Below are 14,573 nucleotides of genomic sequence, written 5' to 3'. Positions count from 1 at the left end.
CAGGGGGCCGAGGTGGAGGAGGATGAGCTAGTTGAGCTGAGGGAGATCTGCCAGGGATGGGAAGATGAGATCCAGGAGCTGGAGAGGGAGAGGGATGGATTGAGGAGATAGCTCAGAGATATTGAGCGGGAGTAGGACTAGGCCATTCAGTGCTACACAAAGGCTGAGACAGCACTAAGGGTTGGGAGGCAAGCGGCAGAGGACACAGGGGCTGGATATGCCTATGTCCTGTGGGCAGGAGAGGAGATAGGCTACTGGTGGGATCTATATTATGGTGTAGTGCCACCAGATCAGCGAGCGAGGAGCTTCCGTAGACCATCACGTAAAACGACGGCCACTGGAGGGAGTCAGAGGAGGTAGGCGTCTAGCGGTGGGGTTATGGGTCCTCCACCACCACTAGATAGAGGGGGTAGGAGAGATGATCCTAAGGCGGGTCCTTCCAGGGCTCAGATTCCATCGAGGCTAGGCAGCTCCGAGGGAGGGAGTTCATCATAGCCATAGAGGGCTCCCTATGTATCAGTATTGTACCATTTTGTATTATGATGTAGACACCTGCGGGTGATTGTAGCCATATGATTTTGACATCATTATATCATGACACTTTATATATATATATATATATATATATATATATATATATATATATATATATATATATATATATATATGAGATGTTTCATCTTTGTGGCAACTATATGCATGTGTACCTATGTGATGCTTCTATATGTTTCTATGTGATGGTTATGATATGGATGCAAATATGTACATGATGAAATGCAATATTTTTGTTCTTTTATATTTTATATGTTATGCATATGCAAATGTGAATGTATGAAATGCAAATGAATATGATAATGCAAATGATTATTTACATGTTGAGGATGTAAAATGTGCTAATATGTGTTGTGTGTAGGATGTGATGCAATTGTGATATCTATATGTATGTATGGAATGCTTAATATATGGTAATGCAGGTGCAACTACATGAAATGTAGATATTTTTGGTGTGTCATTATACTCAGTCATGTGATAGCAGGCTACGCGGACTCGAGAAGGACAATGGAAGTCAATCAAGAAATGGGGATGGAAGATAGAAGATATGAAAGTGAAAGAGCTTCTTGTGCATTATCATCATTGAGCTTTATTATGGCAAGTAGGCTATGACAATCGAGGCATATGTTTGACCCAGAAAGTCATTGTACTTGTTTGCATGGAGATAAGACAGTCACAAACAAGGAATGCCCCAGTTCATACTAGACTCTCAGTCTCCTCATATCCTTGGACAAGTCACAGCATTACTAAGAGATAATCCACAGACAGCAAATAAAAATAGGCGATGATACCCCATCCTCTCCTTTCTAGTCAAAGACATCCTGGAGATAGAATCTCTAGTTAGAGACATCCTGGAAAAGCTAAAAGACATGTCACCAAAAGATAAAATCAAAAGAAAACCAAGACTCGACAGCAACATCCACTGTAATCCTCAAGTTTAGTGTCTCTTGTCACTTGTATAAGTATTTTTTGATTGTGGTCACAATGTTTACTTTCACAAAAGGATAGATAGCACTAAACCATAATGTTGTCTGAGTCTGTTGAAAGATTTGATTTGTTGAAGTCCATTGTTGTTGTTGTGTCTCATCTGAAACTGACTGAATCCATGAAACTGATACGTTATTGTGGAGAAGACGGAACTTGATTGTGGATTGGCGATGCAAGTGCTGTTTTATTGCAGATTGTGCATGAATAAACTGAAGAAAAGTGGAAGAAACTATACTCCTTGAAACATGTGATGTTCTCAGTTCCACACCCATTACTAGACGTAGGATTTGCCTTAGCCACAGATAGGAGTTTGATTTATTATGGATGGAAAGGGGTGAAAAGGAATGTTTATTATGAATGGCTAATCAATCTTGGGTAGATCAATAACAAGCCATGATGGGAATGCGTAAGTTTATTATGAATGGATAAGTTGTGAGTGTGTGCAAAGCGAGAGGATGAAATTGAATCCTGAAGGAGGGAGGAGCAATGTCTCTACACATGGCGCTGGTAACCCAGTTTTCACCATGGTACTTGCCCAGGGCACCACCGAAGTGGCTTTCGCCGTTAGACGAAATTATTTCTCTTTACTTTTTTGATTTTTCAATGTTTTTTGTGTCACAAGGCGCCTGTTTGCTAGGTTTTCACCAAGTAATGATTTTTTGTTTTATGATTTTTTTGTATTTTTGAATTAGGATATTCCGAAGAGGTATGTGTAAAACCTGCGAAGGTGCATGGTGTTGATAGGATCCTCTAAAGGTTCACCCTCTGTGGTTGAGAGCTGATATGCACCAGATCCATATGCTACTGTAATGATGTAAGGACCAAGCCAGTTTGGTTCGAACTTTCCCTTCTTCTCTCTGTCTTGCTGATTTTTGGGGTTTTCTCTGAGAACCAAATCACCTACCTCAAATGTGTGAGGCTTGACTTTATGATTGTAGCTGCACCTCATTCGTTGTTGATAAGCCTTGAGATGATTAAAAGCAGTTTGTCTTCATTCATCCAATAGTTCAAGTTCTTGTAAGAGAGAGACCCTGTATTCTTCATCACTGATGATGTTTTTCAAGGAGACTCGTAAAGAGGATAGCTCGACCTCAATAGGTAAGATAGCTTCAGTTTCATAGACAAGTGAATAGGGTGTAGCTCCTGTAGGTGTGCGGACACTTGTGCGGTAGGCCCAAAGTGTGGGATTAAGTTGGATATGCCAATTACGGCCAGCATCATTGACTGTCTTTTTTAAGATTTTAAGGATTATTTTATTAGACGCCTCAGCTTGACCATTACCTTGGGGGTAATATGGAAGCGATCACAAAGTTTACGAACATCCTGATTTTTGAAGGGACACCCGTTATCGGTAATAATGTAAACAGGAATACCGTATCGACAAATGATATACTTGAGAAGGAATGTAGCAATTTGTTTTCTAGTGCCTTGCATGAGAGGCATGGCTTCGATCCATTTTGTGAAATACTTTGTGGCGGTGATAATGAATTTATGACCATTGGAGGATGGAGGGTGAATCTTGCCTATGAGATCGAGTCCCCACTGACAAAAAGGCCAAGGAGTTGCAATTGGTTGAAGTTCTTGTGCTGGTGCATGGATGAGGTCTCCATGAAGTTGACACTACTTACATTTCTTGACAAACTGATATGAATCTTTTTCCATATTGGGCCAGTAATATCCAGTCCTGATAAGTTTCTTGGCCAAGGTAGGACCACTAGAATGTGGACCACATATCCCTTCATGTACTTCACGTAACGCAATCTGAGCTTTGTCGCTTTCTAAACATCTAAGAAGAGTGCCATCTAGACCTCAACGGTATAGGATATCGGCTAAAATGACGTATCGAGAAGATTGGCGAATGAAAGTACGACGTTGGTTATTGGATAGATCAGGAGGCAGGGTATTGTCACAAAGGTATGTGAAAATGGAACCGTATAATTGGGACTGAGGAATAACAACACATATTGTCTCAGTAGGAGTGATTTCATATGAAGGAACCAAAAGGTTATCCACCAAGAAATCATAGCAGGTCTCATTTAGAGGTAGATTGATTAGTGAAGCAATTGTAGCCATGGCATCTGCGGCTCGATTCTGCTCTCTTGGTACCTGCTCAAAGTCTATCTTTGTGAAATGTTGTTTCAGGTCATCCACCATTCTTTTGTAAGGCATTAATTTCTCATCCTTTGTTTGGTAGTTATCTGTTGTTTGATGAATTACAAGTTGAGAGTCCCCAAAAACCTGAAGTTCCTAGATCTTCCACTGAACCGCAATCCGTAATCCAGTTGTTAATGCCTCATATTCTGCTATATTATTAGTGCAGGGAAATGATAATCGATATGATTTTGGTATAGAATCCCCTTGAGGAGTTATGAAGAGGATGCCAGCTCTTGCTCCATGCTGTGTGTATGAGCTGTCAAAGTATAATTGCCATGGTTTTGCATGTGACACTGTTAAAATGGATTCATCTGGAAATTCTGAAATTAGAGTAACATCATCTATCATGGGAGCATCCACTAACTGATCTGCAATAGCTTGTCCTTTTATTGCTTTTCTGTCCACATACTCGATGTCAAATTCACTCAAGAGCATCACCCATTTGGCTAGTCATCCAGTAAGTGTTGCTTTATTGAAAAGGTATTTCAATGGATCGATCCTTGCAACCAACTTAGTCTTATGAGTTAGCATGCAATGTTGTAATTTATGTGAAGCAAAGACCACAGCGAGACATGCGCGCTCAATTGGTGTGTAGTTTAGCTCATATCCCATCAATGTGCGACTGATGTAATATACTGCCTTTTCTTTGCCTTCAGTAAGTTGTTGTGCTAAGAGTGCCCCCAGTGCTGTTGAAGTAGCTGATATGTATAGTAGTAGAGACTGATTTGGAATTGGTGGCATCAAAACTAGCGGATTCAGAAGATAATTTTTGAGTGCCTGGAAAGCTTGTTGACAATTATCATCCCATTTGAATTTGATGTTTTTATGTAGCAAGTGTTGAAAAGGATTGCACTTATCTGCAAGTTGTGCTATGAATCTTCATATGGATTGAAGTCTCCCTTGCAAAGATCGAAGTTGACTGATGTTTCATGGTGGTTGCATCTCTAGGATGGCCTTGACTTTTGTTGGATCTACTTCGATTCCTCTCTTTGAGACAATGAATCCTAGGAGCTTCCTGGAGGTTACTCCAAAGACACATTTCTTGAGGTTTAATCTTACTTTATATTTTTCCAACCACTCAAAGATGACTGAAAGTATGTCCAAATGTGTATCTCTATCTATTGATTTTCCCAAGAGGTCATCAACATAATCTTCCATAGTAGCATGCATGAGGTCATGAAAGATAGTAGTCATGGCTCTTTGATATGTAGCACCTGCATTTTTTAGCCCGAAGTGCATGACATTCCAGCAGAAGGTTCCCCAAGGACAAGTAAATGTCATTTTGTGTTGATCCTTAGACGCGATCTTTATTTGATTATAACCAAAGAATCCATCCATCAAAGATAACATCGCATGACCTGCTGTGAGATCGACAATCAGGTCAATATTTGGTAACGGAAAATCATCCTTCGGACAAGCTTTGTTGATGTCTCTGAAATCTGTACATATTCTGATACTCTGATCTAGTTTACTGACAGGCACTAAGTTGGAGATCCATTCGGGATAATCAATTGGGCGTATGAATCCGAGATCCAATAATTTCTCAAGTTCTGCTTTGACTAGTAATGCCACTTGTGGATGCATCTTTCTTAATTTCTGTTTCACTGGTTTTGCCCCCGGTTTAACTGTCAAATGATGCATTACCAAATCCGGATCCAATCCAAGCATATCAACTTATGACCATGCAAAGTTTATTTTTCGTTCTTTGAAGAAACTTATGAACTTTGACCTTTCTGACTCCGTCAAAGATTGGGCCAGGAATATGTTGTGTGGAACCTCTTCCTTACCAATGTTTGTTTTGATAGTCTCTTCTACCAACATGGATGACTTTTCCTCATATGATAATGGGAGAATGTCGAGCCTTCCATCTTCGGGTGCCTCAGAGAGGTTTTCGCCCTCAGATACGTCCTTTCTTTTTACTTTTTTGGGATTAGACAGCGCCACAGTGTGGTTTTCACCATAAGACCCTTGGTTTGTTTTTATTTTTATATTTTTGCGACTAGAAGGCTCGACACCCTCATCGAAATATGCCACACTATTGAGTTCTATAGTGTATCCCGCTTTATGGTCCCCAAGGGGAAGATCATCTCGTATGCCAAGATAGTCAATAAAGGCTTCATCATTTTGGAATGTGTCAAACTGTACAGGTCCTTCATGATCCCAGTCAATGAGTTGGTTGTGGACGAGGGGAAGGCCTTTAATGTATTTGAAGTTAGCGGGGCTAAGAGTGAAGATGCAGTTATATTCAGGTATGTTAAGGTAATTATCAAGGTCATCATTGGCACTCTCCTCATTAGTCTCGATCGTGAAGAAATCCAAATTATCATCACTAGTAGCGCATTCTGGAACAGGTGTTCTCATTCTATGTGATTTCAACCTAGGACCTAGAGACAAGGACTATGTGGAATCCTCTGGGGTTGTTTCTTGACCAACTTTGAATTTCCTATTAAATTCCTCTTCTTCTATTGGCTCACTTGGTTCTTTGAATGTCTCGGTGAGCTCATAGTCACTAGAGGATTTGTCTGAACCCCATTCCCATTCATTGGAGTCTGTGGAATAGCGATTTTCTTATTGAATTTTGGCAGCTTTGATTTGTAATGCTTCTTCTATCTTTTGAGTATGAACCTTGGAAGTCATGAAACCAAGTCCTTTGGAGCGTTCCTTTTTGAATGTCAATTCAAGTTGTAAAGGTTCAATGATGCTTTCCTTTCTTAACCCAAGAGGACTTTTGCCATCATACCCAAATTTTTGTAGAATCTTGAACCCTTTGCCATACTTCTCACATGGTAAACTGATGTGATCTTGTGTATCATTTGCAAGGTCTTTGTAAAGCATTTTGTATAAGTCTTCCTCTTCCAGTTCACCCCATTTTTGGAAGATTGTAGGATCCCATTCAAGTGTAATAATAGATACCCACTTAGTAGGATGTGGTCGTCCATATTCTTTTGGTGAATTCATGACTTGTTGTAAGTACATGGTCTGATTCAAAGTGTATTCACCCATGCCTTTGTCCTAGAATTTGCCCTTAAGTTCACCTTGTTTTGATGTCGAAGGTTTTAATGACTCAGGATCAATGTACCTAGAAGAAGGAACAGCTTCGCGATTACTGGGAATGATGGTCTCAGTTTTTGGTCTCAAGTTATTGCAATAGATGAATGGATTAGGATCACCATTAACTGTTATTTCAACTCCATTGTGAGGAAACTTAATGCATTGGTGATATGTAGACGAGACTACCCTCATTTCATGAATCCAAGGACATCCTAGCAATATGCTGTATGTGAGATCAAGATCAAGTACTTGACAAACCACATCCTTTGTAACCGACCCAACTCTGAGAGGTAAGGTGACTGTGCCCTTGGATGAACACTCTTCATCATCATATGCTTTGATGGTGATTTTGCTTGTAGAATTCACAGCTTTGTCGGAATATCCCAATTGTTTAATAGTGCTCAATGTACAAATGTTTAGACCTTCTCCTCCATCTATCAGGACTCGTTTTATGCGGTGCTTGTGTATGAAGGCTTCAATGTGTAATGGTGCATTATGTGGTTGACTTCAAGAGGCGTCATCGGCTTCTGTGAATGTAAGGGAGTGAGGAATGGAAAGGCATCCCACCATGGCTTGAAATTGGTCCACGTTCAGATCAGTAGGAACGGTAGTGTCTCTTAGGATTTTTTCAAGAATAGCTTTATGTGCGGGGGATATGCATAAGAGCTCAAGGATGGAGATAAGCACGGGTGTTTTCCCTAACTGTTCTACAAGGTCATACTCAGGCTTGGTTGATGAAGAAGCGGTGTTTTTGGATGGAGCACCTTGCAAAGTGAATTTACCTCGATGGGTTGTAACATGACATTCAGAGGTAGGTTCGGAAGAAGATCCAATTCCTTTCAGAACGATCTTGGGTCTCTGGGTATAATTCTCAGGGGTTTTGTAGTTGATAATAATGGTAGAGACATAATTGTCCATCAAGATGTGATTGATAGTTGAATCATAGTTGTAGGATGCTCTGGTATAGTTGGTATGGTCACCTGTGACTGCAGCTTTTCCCTTGTCATGCTTTGGGAATGGTTCCTTAAACATCTCATGTTCTTGATTGGATGAGTGTCCTTCAATCTCAATGTCACCTCTATCAATGAGATCTTGTATGATGTTCTTCAGTCGATGACAATTTACTGTCTTATGACCCTTGCTCTTATGGAATTCACCATACTCATCATCATTCCACCAATTTGGTTTAACCTTTGGCTCATATGGAGGAAAATCTGGAATTGTGATTACTTTGTTTGCCACTAGCTTCTTGAAGACTGACTCAAGTGGTTCTCCCAATGGAGAATACTTCCTTCATGATCTAGAAGTTTTTTGAGTGTTCACTTGATTGTTTGTAGAACTTGATCCCAAAAAAATGAATTTGGGTCGCACTGTATTGGCATCAACAACACCATCATTGACTGTGTTCTTTTTTTTATTCCAAAATCTTGGCTTATCTTTTCCTTTAAAGTCATCTTTGTTTTCCTTGAATATCTTAATGACTCCTTGTTCAATTAGGACCTTCTCTATTGCTAAGCCTTTTTCAATGACATCCTTGAAGGTGGACAAACAAGCTTTCCTTAGATCATAGCCAATGTCTTTGTTAACATTCTGAGTGAACATTTCTACCATTTGTTTTTGTGGAATTTCGCAAGAGCATCTGCTAGTGAGATTTCTCCATCTTTGTAAAAATGATGAAAAAGATTCTCCATCCTTTTGCTTGGTGTTGCACAAAGTAGTGACTGATATGTTTGTCTCTATGTTGTAGGAGAAATGCCTCTGCTAAGTCACCCCATGACTTAATTCCAGGTGGAAGTTGGGAGAACCATTCCATAACTTGATCACCTAAGCTTTGTGGGAATAATCTCATCAAATATGTCTCTTCTGCTGCTACCTCAATGCAGGCTATGAAAAACTATCTTATGTGTGCCTTAGGATCCCCTTTGCCTCTATACTTATCAAATTTAGGCATCACAAAGTGTGTAGGAAAAGGAGGCATTGGAATGCTTTTGTCAAATGGATAAGGACATATGTCTCTCATTGTGTATATTGGCTTCAGTGTATTTATGTCCTCCATTTTCTTTTGTAAGTCCCTGATTTGTTGCTCCAAATTTCTCTTAGGTGGAGATCAACTTCTTAGACCATACCCCATGCTTGAGGCACCAAATGGAGGAGGAGCATGTTGCATATATGGATGATATTGATCATACACATGTTCATATGGAGGAGGTCTGTAATGATGTTGCGTATATGGACCACTGGGTATAGATTCATGTTAAGGAATGAAATATCTGCTTTGTCCATGTATACCATACTCTATAGGCATGTCATGAGTTTGTTCTAATGTGTTGTCCCCAAATTTGACACGGGGTTTCCTTGTGTCCAAATTTTGAGCATGCCTTTGAATATCCAATTGCTTTGGTGGTTGATCCTTAGCATTGATATGTGATTGAGCATATTTTTCTGCATAAGACCTCCATAATGGTCTATGAAGGTGAGTATCATATGCTTGGCCATGTGTGTATGGGACCTCTGGTTTTTGAAACAAAGATGATTGTGATTTAGGCACCATTTGTGGTCCTCTATTGCCTCCACTATTAGGCCGCCTTTGATCCATGTTGGAGTGAGTTTGTTGCAAAGGTCTATGTTCCATTATTTGAGACATGTCAAAATCATGAGGTATCTTGGCTCCAATTTGTGCCATCATTTGTAGGAAGTATTGTCTGTCCCTCCTCATTATTTCCTCCTCCAATCGATTAAAATGAGGATTCATAATGGTGTCTTCCACTTCTGCTAAATGTACAGAAAAGTTGTCCATATTGTCATTGTGTGTATCATTGTTGTTTGTAGTGTCCATGTTCTCAACATTTGGAATGTTTCTATAGGCATCCATGTCAGGTAATGTAGTATGATCAGAATTGAAAAAGATATCACTGTCATACTCATAAGAACTCATGTTTGCGGACTCTTGAGCCTCTTTAGTTTCTCTCCTAGATTTTTGGGAACGGGTTTCAACCATGAACTAGGTCTTGACCAAGATGTGTGAGACTAGATGAAAATGAAAAGAGTATGGAAGACCAAGAGTTGGATGGAATGTAAATGAATCTAAGGTGTTCTTGCAATGTCCAAAATGTGAGACCAAGTATGTATGTAGTAGAGTAGGTGTGGCTTCCAAAGAGAGGATAGTTTCTCTTGATGAGGTAAGTTGACCTTAACTCTAAGTAAGACCAAATGAGACCCAAAGGTGATAGACCTTGATGAGGGACCACTTAGCAAAATGTTGTTGTATGTAGTGTGTTGACAAAGCAAGATGAGGACAAGCAAGTGACCTTTTGACTCAAGTTTAGACAAATGTGAATGTAATGTAAGGTGTAAAGCAATGATGGACTTTGTGAGACCCAAAGACAGGTTGAATGCTAGGTGAAAACCTGAAGAGATAACCTAGGAAGCTCAAGAATTCTGAAACTGACTGTGTTTGTTTGCTGGACTATAAAAGTTTTTCAATTTTGAACACAGACACGCCTGTATACTGCACAAACGTGATTTCCTGACGCAAATGTGGTTCTGTTTAACATAGACGCGTTTCTGAGATTTTTGTAAATGCAATGTTGATTCTGGGAACACAGACGCATTTCTACCCTTCACAGACATGGTTATACAACACAGACGCGATTATATCAGACACATACACGTTTATGCAAAATTTGTACAATTTTTTTTTCAATCTGTGAAGTTGTTTTGTTGTGACCCAATCTGAATGTTTGACTGTTTTTCGTGACAAGAGGACACAGTGTTGATGAGTACTCAATGTTTGCAAGTGTCTAGACAAAATGACTCAAAGAAAAGTGTGTTGTTTGATGTAAAATTGTTTTGCATACACTTGAAGACACAAAAGACACAATATTTTGCTTGTTTGGTCCTGAATGTTTGAATGTTTAAAATAAGTCAAGCACAATTCTTATGGCTGGCCAAGACAATAGTTGTTGATCCCACATGGGGTTTTACCCCCGAGGCTACGCTATTTAGAGTGGATACTTAGATGCTTGACCTCACTGGCTCCACCCTCGGCACTCACTTCTCGGGTCAGCCAAACATCAGTCCCCACAAAAACTCCCCGTGGTGAACTTTGTATCTCTACTAAGAACCGTATGTGTGTGGGCCGCTACCAGAGGTCCGACCTCCTGCCCCAACAACTAGAAGGATTTGGGCTTCTAAAACAAAAAGGTGCTAGTAAGGGCATCCGCTCGTGTGGCCATACATGTGGCACTTTCAGCTCTATAAATATAGAAGGCTCCCAGCTGGTAGGGGTTACACCCTACAAATGATCAAATAAATTTGATCAAACGAGTTTATGGGGAGACATAGTGTCGGTATGAACTAATCAGCACACGTTATTCATAGTTTTTACCATGAATACAGTTATTTATAGTGGTTCGGAAGAAGATGGCTTTTCTTTTGCTACCACTTGGGTCATTCTCTCCTCACTAGTAGTCCTAAGGACCACATGGGGAGACAGGCCCTCTAAAGATGAAACAAAAAGAGCCTATTGCTCAAGACACAAAAGACAATGGTTCAATTTTAGTGCACCAACTAAAGTGTTTGCTAATCTATGAAAACAAGACACACAATAAAGATCAAAAACCCTTGCCAAGGTCCTGCAACAAAGATTTATTAGTAGTTTGGATTGTTTGAAATAATCACCCCTTCCTACAAGCACACAAGTTAGGTAAATTTTAGATCCAAAAGACTTTGTGAAAATAGGGGCCTTCAACAAAATGATTTTTCTTTCAAGGCAAGCCTCACCAATTTCATTAGCTAGATTTGCAAATGTTAGCTCATAATAAACCAGATCTAAAATAAAACCAAATGACTAAAAACTTGAATCAATAAAAATTCGAAATGCAAATAAGTATACACAGACGCGGTTACCCCAAACACAGACGCAGCTCTCTGACGTAGACGTGCTTTGGTGAAACACAGATGTGGTTTCAGAACGCAGACGTGGCTTCTGGACACAGACGCACCTAAAAGCACCACAGACGCGACTAAAGAACACAGACGTGGTTTTCAGAATCTGCAAAAAAATAAAATACTGTCGAGGTTGTAGATGTGATCCAAGATGTCGCAAACGCGGTAGAAAACCATAAATGCGATCCGAAAGTACGCAGACGCGAAAATACCAAAATGCCGTCGAAAATGTCAGATCTGCAACTTCAAAATACAATATCTACAACAAGGATGTTAAATGCAAAAGGGACAAGAGTCCCACCGGGCGTGCCAAAATGTTTACGGTGAAATGGGTACAACAATAACAATATTGAAAGACTAACTAGATTCAACCACAAAAACCCTAGCCTAACAACAACAAAGATCCACCATAACATATGAAGATTACCTAAGACAATGCAAATCAAACGAAATTACAAAGATTATACCATCACATGTCCAATAGGGTTTGAATCTTCATTCTTCCTATCTCCATTGATTTTGCTCGATATATTTGCTCTCAGATTTTATGTGTGCACAAGAGCTCAACAAAGAACGAAATGTGGTTGCAAGTAGGATCGCATATGAAAAGCATAGTGTAGTCAAGTAGTCGGGTAGTTAGTTAGGGTTTGATAATGAAGGAAGCATCTCTTTATATAGAAGACACTATATGAAATGGAGGGATAAGATTGAGAGGTGTAAAAGAAGGTCGGCTATGATTAGAGGGTAGGTAGAGGAAGTAATAAAATAATGAAAGGGAGTAGGTAGTGTATGAATTAAGAGATGAATGACGTGTCATAAGTAGAAAAGGTTAATGAATTAATTAAACAAATAAAGATTTATTTAATTAATAGAAGAAGTGGGATCAATTAAATAAATAAGATATTTATTTAATTTAAGAAAAGGATAATTTAAATAAATAAATGTATTTATTTAAATGAGAAATAAGGCTAGAAGAGGATAAATGAATTAATTAAATAAATAAAGATTTATTTAGTTAATAGAAGAATTAGGCTTATATAATTAAATAAATGAAGATATTTATTTAATTAGACATGACAATTTTAGGTGTCTACACATATTACGGGCTTCTTGATGATCAAGACACCAAAGGTAAATAACTTCATAATTCTTTCTATAAAGTGTCGAATCCTTGATCATATAATTAGCACTTTTGAGCCTTAATGCTTGTCTTTGTGTGGGTATCAACCCCTCAGGATACATATTATTCAGCAATATAAATACCGAATCCGTGTACCATGGGTCATGAGTGAAATACTCCAATGTATACTATTGGCATTGGATTTGAGGGATGCCAGTCGCCATGGCTTGAGATAATCCTTGGCCTCGGACCAACTTCATTGGATGCATCTCTAGATCAAATTCTTGCAATATTGCCATCTATTTCCCTCAACGTTCTCCCAACTCAGACTGCATGAGTAGTGACTTCACCGCTTGATCAAAGACAATCGCATAAATTTTACTCCTCAGGATATAATGCTTGAATTTCTTGACTGCTCTCACCAATGCAAAAGCTTATTTTTCAAGAGTAGAATATCTAACCTCAACACTTTTGAAAGGAGAGATCATAAATGCAATGGGTTTCTCATCCCCCACTTGCCTCTACGTCAAAATAGCTACTCCTGAGTGTAATGAAGCAAAATAATATATGTAAAAAGGTAGAGTGTATTCAGGAATGGTCAACATGGGAGCTTCAGCGATGGATTTCTTGATTTGGGCAAAAGCCTCTTTTGCTACAATTGTCCATTCAACCTTAGCATCCTTCATCATTTCATTCAATGACTTGACTATCTCTGTAAACCCAACAATAAACTTTCTGACAAAATTGATCTTCCCAAAGACAGATCTCATCTCCTGTTTACTGTCGGGCATTTGTAACTTCAATAACGCTTCTACCTGATCTGGGTCTATAGATATCCCCCTCTCAGAGATTACATGGCCAAGTAGCTTTCCTTCATCCACTCCAAATACACATTTCTTGGGGTTAAGTGAAATCCCATATCTCCGACATCTTTCCAATACCTTTTGGAGGTGGTGTGGGTGGTCTTCTCTGACCTTGGAAAATATCGTTAAGTCATCCATATAGATAATAATGAATTTTCCAATCAGTTCTTTAAAGGTTGTATCCATTGCTCATTGGAAGGTCGCCCCATCCGAATGGCATTCTTCTATACGCATACGTTCCCCATTTCATCATAAATTCTATCTTCATATGAATCCTCATAGTTCACCAAAACTTGGTTATATTGAGAATAACCATCTAAGAGCGACATCATTTGCGAACCATTTACTATTTGTAGTACTTCATCCAAAGAAGGAAGCGAGTAATTATCTTTCTCGAAGGTTTTGTTAAGATTGTGAAAGTCCACACAAAGCCGTATTTCTCCATTCTTTTTCCTTACTAGTACCAAATTAGCAACCCAAGTAGAATGTCATACCAGAAAAATAATCTTGGCAGAGAGAAACTTTTGTACTTCCTTGAAAATCAAGGGTTCTATTAGTGAATTGATCGGCCGTTGCTTTTGCCAGAATGACTTTATGTTAGGTTTTAGGGGGATCACATAAGTGACGATCGTTGCATCGAATGTCTTTAAATCTCCATACCCCCATGCTATTACATCAATGAACTCTTTGAAGATTTATAAAAGTTTTTCTCTTTCATTTTGAGTGCAAATCTTCCCAATATAGACAATCCTCTCTTGTCCTTCTAGACCAATATTATGTGGCTCGTACTTTCCAGCATCTAAATCCATTGTTAATCTCTCCTTTACTCTAGGGTCAGAATCAAAAAGTCTCTCTAAGGTGACCATCCCTTTAGGAATTATGTTAGTTGATAAATCCAA

Source organism: Cryptomeria japonica, chromosome 8 (assembly GCF_030272615.1).
Source record: "Cryptomeria japonica chromosome 8, Sugi_1.0, whole genome shotgun sequence".
NCBI lineage: Eukaryota > Viridiplantae > Streptophyta > Pinopsida > Cupressales > Cupressaceae > Cryptomeria > Cryptomeria japonica.
This window is presented reverse-complemented; position numbering follows the sequence as displayed.